The sequence below is a fragment of the Cherax quadricarinatus genome, chromosome 10 (assembly GCF_038502225.1).
Source record: "Cherax quadricarinatus isolate ZL_2023a chromosome 10, ASM3850222v1, whole genome shotgun sequence".
NCBI classification, from domain to species: Eukaryota; Metazoa; Arthropoda; class Malacostraca; order Decapoda; family Parastacidae; genus Cherax; species Cherax quadricarinatus.
In genome coordinates, this window is record NC_091301.1 from 31244517 (window position 1) to 31257530 (window position 13014).

The 13014-nt window shown below is 38.4% G+C and overlaps 1 protein-coding gene across 2 annotated transcripts in view; it reads right to left on the reverse strand.

Moving 5' to 3' along the window:
- The window catches only part of LOC128687875 (uncharacterized), a 125401-nt gene that overhangs the window by 27172 nt on the left and 85215 nt on the right, over positions 1-13014 (reverse strand). The window lies entirely within an intron of this gene.

The window sequence follows — 13014 nt, forward strand, 5'->3', positions numbered from 1 at the left end:
CATCTCCTCGGATCCCCCTCCCACTTTCACCCCCCAACCCCAAAAATTTCTCGACAATACCATGACTCCATCTCCTCGGATCAAGTTTTTTGGATTCCCCCCTATGGGGTTTTCGAAATTCTCCATCTCCTTGGATCAAGGTTTTTTTGGGTACCCCTCCTTTCACCCCAAATTTTCTCGACAATACCATGACTCCATCTCCTCGGATCGAGTTTTTTGGATCCCCCCTATGGGGTTTTCGAAATTCTCCATCTCCTCGGATCAAATTTTCTCGACAATACCATGACTCCATCTCCTCGGATCAAGTTTTTGGATCCCCCTATGGGGTTTTCGAAATTCTCCATCTCCTTGGATCAAGTTTTTTTGGATTCCCCCCTATGGGGTTTTCGAAATTCCTCGGATCAAGTTTTTGGAATCCCCCCTCTGGGGGTAAGCATTCAAAATAGACTCCTCCTATGGGGGCATGCTTACTACAGGTCTAATGAAGGGTGTTTACTCGGCAGTCAGTGACGTCACGTGTTGACCCAGCACACAGGTTGAATCTTGTATACCCTTTTAATTAATAAGGGGACATAGCAGTGACGTCACGCGCACACAGGCTGAATCTTGTCGATCCTTTTAGTTCATTTCAAGTTAATAAGGGGACACAGTACATCAGAAAGGCACATTTTTGTTTCGTTAATACCCACAACAATCCAACAATTTCTTTACAACACAAGTCTAGACATTTTTTAACTATTTCATCTCAGGTCACTCCCCCACGAAGTAACCTCCTCCCCACCCTCCCGAACCCTCACACTCCAACCAACACCTCACAATTTTCACTCATAACCCCCAATTTTTCTCGTTTTAACCCTTTTAGTTCATTAAAGTTAATAAGGGGACACATGCATCAGAAAGTCACCACATCGCTTACATCCACTTTCGTTAAATTCACTACTCACAATTTTACATATTACGAAGTTAAATACGCACTTTTACTTTGAACATCTTCAAAACACTCTCATAAATCATTTGAATACTCACAAAAAATACCTTTATACATTTCCAAACAACACTGAAATACTCCAAAATCATCATTCGAACACCCCCAAATCACCTCTGAATACTCCCAGAACACCTTCATAAGTACTCTTGCACATCATTTGAACACCTTCATAAGTACTCTCTTAATCATTTGTACACCTTCAAAAAACACCTTTGAATACTCACATAAACACCCTTGAACACCTTCAAAACACCTTTGAATAACCTCAAAACACCTTTGAACACCTTCAAAACACCCTTGAACACCTTCAAAACACCCTTGAACACTCTCAAAAACAACATTTGAACACACTCAAAACACCTTTGAACATTTCCAAAACACTATTTGAGTACTCCCAAATAAGATTTGACATCTCTAATTTATCTGCACTTACACATTTCATTAAATTACAACTCATCCCCTCAGTCTCCAGACTAGGCATTTTCTCGTTTTTACCCTTTTAGTTCATTAAAGTTATTAAGGGGACACAATACATCAGAAAAAAGTCACAAAAACTAACTCAAACACTTTACTTTGAACACCCCCAAAGTACTCTCATAATCATTTGAATACTCACATAAACACCTTTGAACACCTTCAAAACACCTTTGAATATCGTTTTTAAACTAATTTCATCACAACCCACTTATATCATCTTTTTTCGGTAACTCTAATTCGACTACACTACCCTCATCAATTACCAACAAATTTTACTCGTTTTAACTAATGTCATCACTGTAACCAAGATTTTCACAAAAAAAAAACTCTATGACACCTAACACACACGCACACACACACCCCACAACACCCACAATTTTTCTCGTTTTAACCCTTTTAGTTCATTAAAGTTAATAAGGGGACACAGTACATCAGAAAGTCACAACAACAACATCCACAACCCACAATTTTTTCTCGTTTTAGCTAATTTCATCAGAAAAAGTCCCAACAACAACCCACTTATAACATCTTTTTTCGGTATCTCTAGTTCGACAACAACACCCACATCCCACAACACCCACGAACATTTCCAAAACACTATTTGAGTACTCCCAATTACACCACTGATTACTACTAAAACACCACTGAATTCAATCAAAACACCCTTCAACACCTTCAAACACCCTTGAACACCTTCAAAACACTCTTGAACACCTTCAAAATCACCTTTGAACATTTCCAATCAACACTGAAACACTTCCAAAAAACACAATTTGAGTACTCCCAATTACACCACTGAATACTACTAAAACACCGCTGAATTCAATCAAAACACCCTTCAACACCTTCAAAACACCTTTGAACACCTTCAAAACACCTTTGACACCTTCAAAAACACCTTTGAACATTTCCAATCAACACTGAAACACTTCCAAAAAAACACAATTTGAGTACTCCCAATTACACCACTGAATACTACTAAAACACCGCTGAATTCAATCAAAACACCCTTCAACACCTTCAAAACACCTTTGAACACCTTTGAACACCTTCAAAAAAACAACATTTGAACACACTCAAAACACCTTTGAACACCTTTGAACATTTCCAAACAACACTGAAACACTTCCAAAAACACCATTTGAGTACTCCCAAATACACCACTGAATACTAAAACACCACTGAATACACTCAAAACACCACCAAAATCACCATAAACTAAGATCAACACCCACATCCCACAACACCCACAACCCACAACACCCACAATTTTTTTCTCGTTTTATCTAATTTCATCAGAAAGTCACAACACCCACACCCCCCATTTTTTTCTCGTTTTAACCCTTTTAGTTCATTAAAGTTAATAAGGGGACACACTACATCAGAAAAAGTCCCAACAACAACCCACTTATAACATTTTTTTTCGGTATCTCTAGTTCGACAACAACACCCACAACACCCACATCCCACAACACCCATGAACATTTCCAAAACACTATTTGAGTACTCCCAATTACACCACTGATTACTACTAAAACACCGCTGAATTCAATCAAAACACCCTTCAACACCTTCAAACACCCTTGAACACCTTCAAAACACTCTTGAACACTTTTCAAAAACACCTTTGAACATTTCCAATCAACACTGAAACACTTCCAAAAAACACAATTTGAGTACTCCCAATTACACCACTGATTACTACTAAAACACCGCTGAATTCAATCAAAACACCCTTCAACACCTTCAAACACCCTTGAACACACTCAAAACACCCTTCAACACCTTCAAAACACCTTTGAACACCTTCAAAACACCTTTGAACACATTCAAAACACTCTCATAATCATTTGAACACACTCAAAACACCTTTGAATAACCTCAAAACACCTTCGAACACCTTCAAAACACCCTTGAACACCCTTGATCACCTTCAAAAAAACAACATTTGAACACACTCAAAACACCTTTGAACACCTTTGAACATTTCCAAACAACACTGAAACACTTCCAAAAACACCATTTGAGTACTCCCAAATACACCACTGAATACTAAAACACCACTGAATACACTCAAAACACCACCAAAATCACCATAAACTAAGATCAACACCCACACCCCACAACACCCACAACCCACAACACCCACAATTTTTTCTCGTTTTATCTAATTTCATCAGAAAGTCACAACACCCACACCCCCCATTTTTTTCTCGTTTTAACCCTTTTAGTTCATTAAAGTTAATAAGGGGCCACACTACATCAGAAAAAGTCACAAAAACAACCCACTTATAACGTCTTTTCGGTATCTCTAGTTCGACAACAACACCCACATCCCACATCACCCACATCCCACATCCCCCACACACACACACAGACACACACACACACACACATCCCTAACCTAGCCTAACCTAACCTAACTTATCCTAACATAACCTAACCTAACCTAACCTAACCTAACCTAACCTAACTTATCCTAACCTAGCCTAACCTAACCTAACCTTACCTAAATTATCCTAACCTAACCTAACCTAGCCTAACCTAACCTAACTTAACCTAACCTAACCTAACCTAACCGAACCTACCCTAACCTAACCTTACCTAACCTAACCTAGCCTAACCTAACCTAACCTAACTTAACCTAACCCAACCTAACCTAACCTAACCTAGCCTAACCTAACTTAACCTAACCTAACCTAACCTACCCTAACCTAACCTAACCTAACCTATCTTAACCTTACCTAACCTAACCTAGCCGAACCTATCCTAACCTAACCTAAAATATATTGGAACACTTCCATAATACATTAGAGTACTCCAGAATTACTTTGAACGACTCCATTTTTGGATATTTCCAAATTAGTTTTGAAAACTTTATCGTAAAATCGAACATTATTTTCTTGTTGGTAAAACACACTCAATGGTAGAAATATTTACTCGATTTCCGAATAGAAGCACTGTCCTCGCTCTGAGAGACTCATTGTGGGTCACCCCAACACATGGTGTAATGCGCTTCACACCCAAGGTAGAACATAACACCCGCGTCAACTCAGGACAGACAGGCGCCATGTAATGCGGGTAACATCCAAGGTAGAAAATCATCTCTTTCCAGACCAACTGTCTATCCTAACCTAACCTAACCTAACCTAATTCCTAACCTAACCTAACCTCACCTAACCGAACCTAACCTAACTCCATCAATCACCTCTATCCTAACCTAACCTAACCTAACCTAACCCAACCTAACTCCATCAAACACCTCTATCCTAACCTAACCTAACCTATCCTAACCTAACCTAACTCCATCAAACACCTCGAATACTACCTAACTTAACCTAACCTAACCTTACCTAACCTACCGAACCTAACCTAACCTAACCTAACCTATCCTAACCTGTCCCAACCTAACCTAACCTAACCTATCCTAACCTAACCTAACCTAACCTAACCTAACTTATCCTAAGCTAACCTAACCTAACTTATCCTAACCTAACCTATCCTAACCTAACTTATAACATCTTTTTTTCGGTATCTCTAGTTCGACAACAACACCCACAACACCCACATCCCACAACACCCATGAACATTTCCAAAAACACTATTTGAGTACTCCCAATTACACCACTGATTACTACTAAAACACCGCTGAATTCAATCAAAACACCCTTCAACACCTTCAAACACCCTTGAACACCTTCAAAACCCTCTTGAACACTTTCAAAAACACCTTTGAACATTTCCAATCAACACTGAAACACTTCCAAAAAAACACCATTTGAGTACTCCCAATTACACCACTGAATACTACTAAAACACCGCTGAATTCAATCAAAACACCCTTCAACACCTTCAAAACACCTTTGAACACCTTCAAAACACCTTTGACACCTTCAAAACACTCTTGAACACCTTCAAAAAACACCTTCGAACATTTCCAATCAACACTGAAACACTTCCAAAAACACAATTTGAGTACTCCCAATTACACCACTGAATTCTACTAAAACACCGCTGAATTCAATCAAAACACCTTCAAAACACCTTCAAAACACCTTTGAACACCTTTGAACATTTCCAAAAACACTATTTGAGTACTCCCAATTACACCACTGATTACTACTAAAACACCGCTGAATTCAATCAAAACACCCTTCAACACCTTCAAACACCCTTGAACACCTTCAAAACACTCTTGAACACCTTCAAAAACACCTTTGAACATTTCCAATCAACACTGAAACACTTCCAAAAACACAATTTGAGTACTCCCAATTACACCACTGAATTCTACTAAAACACCGCTGAATTCAATCAAAACACCCTTCAACACCTTCAAAACACCTTTGAACACACTCAAAACACCTTTGAATAACCTCAAAACACCTTTGAACACCTTCAAAACACTCTCATAATCATTTGAACACACTCAAAACACCTTTGAATAACCTCAAAACACCTTCAAAACACCCTTGAACACCTTCAAAAAACAACATTTGAACACACTCAAAACACCTTTGAACACCTTTGAACATTTCCAAACAACACTGAAACACTTCCAAAAACACCATTTGAGTACTCCCAAATACACCACTGAATACTAAAACACCACTGAATACACTCAAAACACCACCAAAATCACCATAAACTAAGATCAACACCCACATCCCACAACACCCACAACCCACAACACCCACAATTTTTTCTCGTTTTATCTAATTTCATCAGAAAGTCACAACACCCACACCTCCCATTTTTTTCTCGTTTTAACCCTTTTAGTTCATTAAAGTTAATAAGGGGACACACTACATCAGAAAAAGTCACATCAACAACCCACTTATAACGTCTTTTCGGTATCTCTAGTTCGACAACAACACCCACATCCCACAACACCCACATCCCACATCCCACACACACACACACACACACAGACACACACACACACACACCCTAACCTAGCCTAACCTAACTTATCCTAACCTAGCCTAACCTAACCTAACCTAGCCTAACCTAACTTAACCTAACCTAACCTTTACCTAACCTTTACCTAACTTAACCTAACCTAACCTAACCTTTACCTAACCTTTACCTAACCTAATCTATCCTTGCCTAACCATTACCTAACCTAACCTAACCTATCTTAACCTAACCCAACCTAGCCGAACCTATCCTAACCTAACCTAAAATATATTGGAACACTTCCAAAAAATACATTAGAGTACTCCAGAATTACTTTGAACGACTCCATTTTTGGATATTTCCAAATTAGTTTTGAAAACTTTATCGTAAAATCGAACATTATTTTCTTGTTGGTAAACACACTCAATGGTAGAAATATTTACTCGATTTCCGAATAGAAACACTTTCCTCGCTCTGAGAGACTCATTGTGGGTCACCCCTTCCCCCCCAACACCACTGGGTAATGCGGTTCACACCCAAGGTAGATTTAAGATAATCATGAACCGCATTACCCAGTGGTGTTGGGGGGGAAGGGGTGACCCACAATGAGTCTCTCAGAGCGAGGAAAGTGTTTCTATTCGGAAATCGAGTAAATATTTCTACCATTGAGTGTGTTTACCAACAAGAAAATAATGTTCGATTTTACGATAAAGTTTTCAAAACTAATTTGGAAATATCCAAAAATGGAGTCGTTCAAAGTAATTCTGGAGTACTCTAATGTATTTTTTGGAAGTGTTCCAATATATTTTAGGTTAGGTTAGGATAGGTTCGGCTAGGTTGGGTTAGGTTAAGATAGGTTAGGTTAGGTTAGGTAATGGTTAGGCAAGGATAGATTAGGTTAGGTAAAGGTTAGGTAAAGGTTAGGTTAGGTTAGGTTAAGTTAGGTAAAGGTTAGGTAAAGGTTAGGTTAGGTTAAGTTAGGTTAGGCTAGGTTAGGTTAGGTTAGGCTAGGTTAGGATAAGTTAGGTTAGGCTAGGTTAGGGTGTGTGTGTGTGTGTGTCTGTGTGTGTGTGTGTGTGTGTGGGATGTGGGATGTGGGTGTTGTGGGATGTGGGTGTTGTTGTCGAACTAGAGATACCGAAAAGACGTTATAAGTGGGTTGTTGATGTGACTTTTTCTGATGTAGTGTGTCCCCTTATTAACTTTAATGAACTAAAAGGGTTAAAACGAGAAAAAAATGGGAGGTGTGGGTGTTGTGACTTTCTGATGAAATTAGATAAAACGAGAAAAAATTGTGGGTGTTGTGGGTTGTGGGTGTTGTGGGATGTGGGTGTTGATCTTAGTTTATGGTGATTTTGGTGGTGTTTTGAGTGTATTCAGTGGTGTTTTAGTATTCAGTGGTGTATTTGGGAGTACTCAAAGGGTGTTTTTGGAAGTGTTTCAGTGTTGTTTGGAAATGTTCAAAGGTGTTCAAAGGTGTTTTGAGTGTGTTCAAATGTTGTTTTTTGAAGGTGTTCAAGGGTGTTTTGAAGGTGTTCAAAGGTGTTTTGAGGTTATTCAAAGGTGTTTTGAGTGTGTTCAAATGATTATGAGAGTGTTTTGAAGGTGTTCAAAGGTGTTTTGAGGTTATTCAAAGGTGTTTTGAGTGTGTTCAAAGGTGTTTTGAAGGTGTTGAAGGGTGTTTTGATTGAATTCAGCGGTGTTTTAGTAGAATTCAGTGGTGTAATTGGGAGTACTCAAATTGTGTTTTTGGAAGTGTTTCAGTGTTGATTGGAAATGTTCAAAGGTGTTTTTGAAGGTGTTCAAGAGTGTTTTGAAGGTGTTCAAGGGTGTTTGAAGGTGTTGAAGGGTGTTTTGATTGAATTCAGCGGTGTTTTAGTAGTAATCAGTGGTGTAATTGGGAGTACTCAAATAGTGTTTTTGGAAATGTTCAAAGGTGTTCAAAGGTGTTTTGAAGGTGTTTTGAAGGTGTTTTGATTGAATTCAGCGGTGTTTTAGTAGAATTCAGTGGTGTAATTGGGAGTACTCAAATTGTGTTTTTGGAAGTGTTTCAGTGTTGATTGGAAATGTTCGAAGGTGTTTTTTGAAGGTGTTCAAGAGTGTTTTGAAGGTGTCAAAGGTGTTTTGAAGGTGTTCAAAGGTGTTTTGAAGGTGTTGAAGGGTGTTTTGATTGAATTCAGCGGTGTTTTAGTAGTATTCAGTGGTGTAATTGGGAGTACTCAAATGGTGTTTTTTTGGAAGTGTTTCAGTGTTGATTGGAAATGTTCAAAGGTGTTTTTGAAAGTGTTCAAGAGGGTTTTGAAGGTGTTCAAGGGTGTTTGAAGGTGTTGAAGGGTGTTTTGATTGAATTCAGCGGTGTTTTAGTAGTAATCAGTGGTGTAATTGGGAGTACTCAAATAGTGTTTTTGGAAATGTTCATGGGTGTTGTGGGATGTGGGTGTTGTGGGTGTTGTTGTCGAACTAGAGATACCGAAAAAAAGATGTTATAAGTTAGGTTAGGATAGGTTAGGTTAGGATAAGTTAGGTTAGGTTAGCTTAGGATAAGTTAGGTTAGGTTAGGTTAGGTTAGGTTAGGATAGGTTAGGTTAGGTTAGGTTGGGACAGGTTAGGATAGGTTAGGTTAGGTTAGGTTAGGTTCGGTAGGTTAGGTAAGGTTAGGTTAGGTTAAGTTAGGTAGTATTCGAGGTGTTTGATGGAGTTAGGTTAGGATAGGTTAGGTTAGGTTAGGATAGAGGTGTTTGATGGAGTTAGGTTGGGTTAGGTTAGGTTAGGTTAGGTTAGGATAGAGGTGATTGATGGAGTTAGGTTAGGTTCGGTTAGGTGAGGTTAGGTTAGGTTAGGAATTAGGTTAGGTTAGGTTAGGTTAGGATAGACAGTTGGTCTGGAAAGAGATGATTTTCTACCTTGGATGTTACCCGCATTACATGGCGCCTGTCTGTCCTGAGTTGACGCGGGTGTTATGTTCTACCTTGGGTGTGAAGCGCATTACACCATGTGTTGGGGTGACCCACAATGAGTCTCTCAGAGCGAGGACAGTGCTTCTATTCGGAAATCGAGTAAATATTTCTACCATTGAGTGTGTTTTACCAACAAGAAAATAATGTTCGATTTTACGATAAAGTTTTCAAAACTAATTTGGAAATATCCAAAAATGGAGTCGTTCAAAGTAATTCTGGAGTACTCTAATGTATTATGGAAGTGTTCCAATATATTTTAGGTTAGGTTAGGATAGGTTCGGCTAGGTTAGGTTAGGTAAGGTTAAGATAGGTTAGGTTAGGTTAGGTTAGGGTAGGTTAGGTTAGGTTAGGTTAAGTTAGGTTAGGCTAGGTTAGGTTAGGTTAGGTTGGGTTAGGTTAAGTTAGGTTAGGTTAGGTTAGGCTAGGTTAGGTTAGGTAAGGTTAGGTTAGGGTAGGTTCGGTTAGGTTAGGTTAGGTTAGGTTAAGTTAGGTTAGGTTAGGCTAGGTTAGGTTAGGTTAGGATAATTTAGGTAAGGTTAGGTTAGGTTAGGCTAGGTTAGGATAAGTTAGGTTAGGTTAGGTTAGGTTAGGTTAGGTTAGGTTATGTTAGGATAAGTTAGGTTAGGTTAGGCTAGGTTAGGGATGTGTGTGTGTGTGTGTGTCTGTGTGTGTGTGTGGGGGATGTGGGATGTGGGTGATGTGGGATGTGGGTGTTGTTGTCGAACTAGAGATACCGAAAAGACGTTATAAGTGGGTTGTTTTTGTGACTTTTTCTGATGTAGTGTGGCCCCTTATTAACTTTAATGAACTAAAAGGGTTAAAACGAGAAAAAAATGGGGGGTGTGGGTGTTGTGACTTTCTGATGAAATTAGATAAAACGAGAAAAAATTGTGGGTGTTGTGGGTTGTGGGTGTTGTGGGGTGTGGGTGTTGATCTTAGTTTATGGTGATTTTGGTGGTGTTTTGAGTGTATTCAGTGGTGTTTTAGTATTCAGTGGTGTATTTGGGAGTACTCAAATGGTGTTTTTGGAAGTGTTTCAGTGTTGTTTGGAAATGTTCAAAGGTGTTCAAAGGTGTTTTGAGTGTGTTCAAATGTTGTTTTTTTGAAGGTGATCAAGGGTGTTCAAGGGTGTTTTGAAGGTGTTCGAAGGTGTTTTGAGGTTATTCAAAGGTGTTTTGAGTGTGTTCAAATGATTATGAGAGTGTTTTGAATGTGTTCAAAGGTGTTTTGAAGGTGTTCAAAGGTGTTTTGAAGGTGTTGAAGGGTGTTTTGAGTGTGTTCAAGGGTGTTTGAAGGTGTTGAAGGGTGTTTTGATTGAATTCAGCGGTGTTTTAGTAGTAATCAGTGGTGTAATTGGGAGTACTCAAATTGTGTTTTTTGGAAGTGTTTCAGTGTTGATTGGAAATGTTCAAAGGTGTTTTTGAAAAGTGTTCAAGAGTGTTTTGAAGGTGTTCAAGGGTGTTTGAAGGTGTTGAAGGGTGTTTTGATTGAATTCAGCGGTGTTTTAGTAGTAATCAGTGGTGTAATTGGGAGTACTCAAATAGTGTTTTGGAAATGTTCATGGGTGTTGTGGGATGTGGGTGTTGTGGGTGTTGTTGTCGAACTAGAGATACCGAAAAAAAAATGTTATAAGTGGGTTGTTGTTGGGACTTTTTCTGATGTAGTGTGTCCCCTTATTAACTTTAATGAACTAAAAGGGTTAAAACGAGAAAAAAATGGGGGGTGTGGGTGTTGTGACTTTCTGATGAAATTAGATAAAACGAGAAAAAAATTGTGGGTGTTGTGGGTTGTGGGTGTTGTGGGATGTGGGTGTTGATCTTAGTTTATGGTGATTTTGGTGGTGTTTTGAGTGTATTCAGTGGTGTTTTAGTATTCAGTGGTGTATTTGGGAGTACTCAAATGGTGTTTTTGGAAGTGTTTCAGTGTTGTTTGGAAATGTTCAAAGGTGTTCAAAGGTGTTTTGAGTGTGTTCAAATGTTGTTTTTTTGAAGGTGTTCAAAGGTGTTCAAAGGTGTTTTGAAGGTGTTGAAGGGTGTTTTGATTGAATTCAGCGGTGTTTTAGTAGTATTCAGTGGTGTAATTGGGAGTACTCAAATTGTGTTTTTTTGGAAGTGTTTCAGTGTTGATTGGAAATGTTCAAAGGTGTTTTTGAAGGTGTCAAAGGTGTTTTGAAGGTGTTCAAAGGTGTTTTGAAGGTGTTGAAGGGTGTTTTGATTGAATTCAGCGGTGTTTTAGTAGTATTCAGTGGTGTAATTGGGAGTACTCAAATTGTGTTTTTTGGAAGTGTTTCAGTGTTGATTGGAAATGTTCAAAGGTGATTTTGAAGGTGTTCAAGAGTGTTTTGAAGGTGTTCAAGGGTGTTTGAAGGTGTTGAAGGGTGTTTTGATTGAATTCAGTGGTGTTTTAGTAGTAATCAGTGGTGTAATTGGGAGTACTCAAATAGTGTTTTGGAAATGTTCGTGGGTGTTGTGGGATGTGGGTGTTGTTGTCGAACTAGAGATACCGAAAAAAGATGTTATAAGTGGGTTGTTGTTGGGACTTTTTCTGATGAAATTAGCTAAAACGAGAAAAAATTGTGGGTTGTGGATGTTGTTGTTGTGACTTTCTGATGTACTGTGTCCCCTTATTAACTTTAATGAACTAAAAGGGTTAAAACGAGAAAAATTGTGGGTGTTGTGGGGTGTGTGTGTGCGTGTGTGTTAGGTGTCATAGAGTTTTTTTTTTTGTGAAAATCTTGGTTACAGTGATGACATTAGTTAAAACGAGTAAAATTTGTTGGTAATTGATGAGGGTAGTGTAGTCGAATTAGAGTTACCGAAAAAAGATGATATAAGTGGGTTGTGATGAAATTAGTTTAAAAACGATATTCAAAGGTGTTTTGAAGGTGTTCAAAGGTGTTTATGTGAGTATTCAAATGATTATGAGAGTACTTTGGGGGTGTTCAAAGTAAAGTGTTTGAGTTAGTTTTTGTGACTTTTTTCTGATGTATTGTGTCCCCTTAATAACTTTAATGAACTAAAAGGGTAAAAACGAGAAAATGCCTAGTCTGGAGACTGAGGGGATGAGTTGTAATTTAATGAAATGTGTAAGTGCAGATAAATTAGAGATGTCAAATCTTATTTGGGAGTACTCAAATAGTGTTTTGGAAATGTTCAAAGGTGTTTTGAGTGTGTTCAAATGTTGTTTTTGAGAGTGTTCAAGGGTGTTTTGAAGGTGTTCAAGGGTGTTTTGAAGGTGTTCAAAGGTGTTTTGAGGTTATTCAAAGGTGTTTTGAAGGTGTTCAAGGGTGTTTATGTGAGTATTCAAAGGTGTTTTTTGAAGGTGTACAAATGATTAAGAGAGTACTTATGAAGGTGTTCAAATGATGTGCAAGAGTACTTATGAAGGTGTTCTGGGAGTATTCAGAGGTGATTTGGGGGTGTTCGAATGATGATTTTGGAGTATTTCAGTGTTGTTTGGAAATGTATAAAGGTATTTTTTGTGAGTATTCAAATGATTTATGAGAGTGTTTTGAAGATGTTCAAAGTAAAAGTGCGTATTTAACTTCGTAATATGTAAAATTGTGAGTAGTGAATTTAACGAAAGTGGATGTAAGCGATGTGGTGACTTTCTGATGCATGTGTCCCCTTATTAACTTTAATGAACTAAAAGGGTTAAAACGAGAAAAATTGGGGGTTATGAGTGAAAATTGTG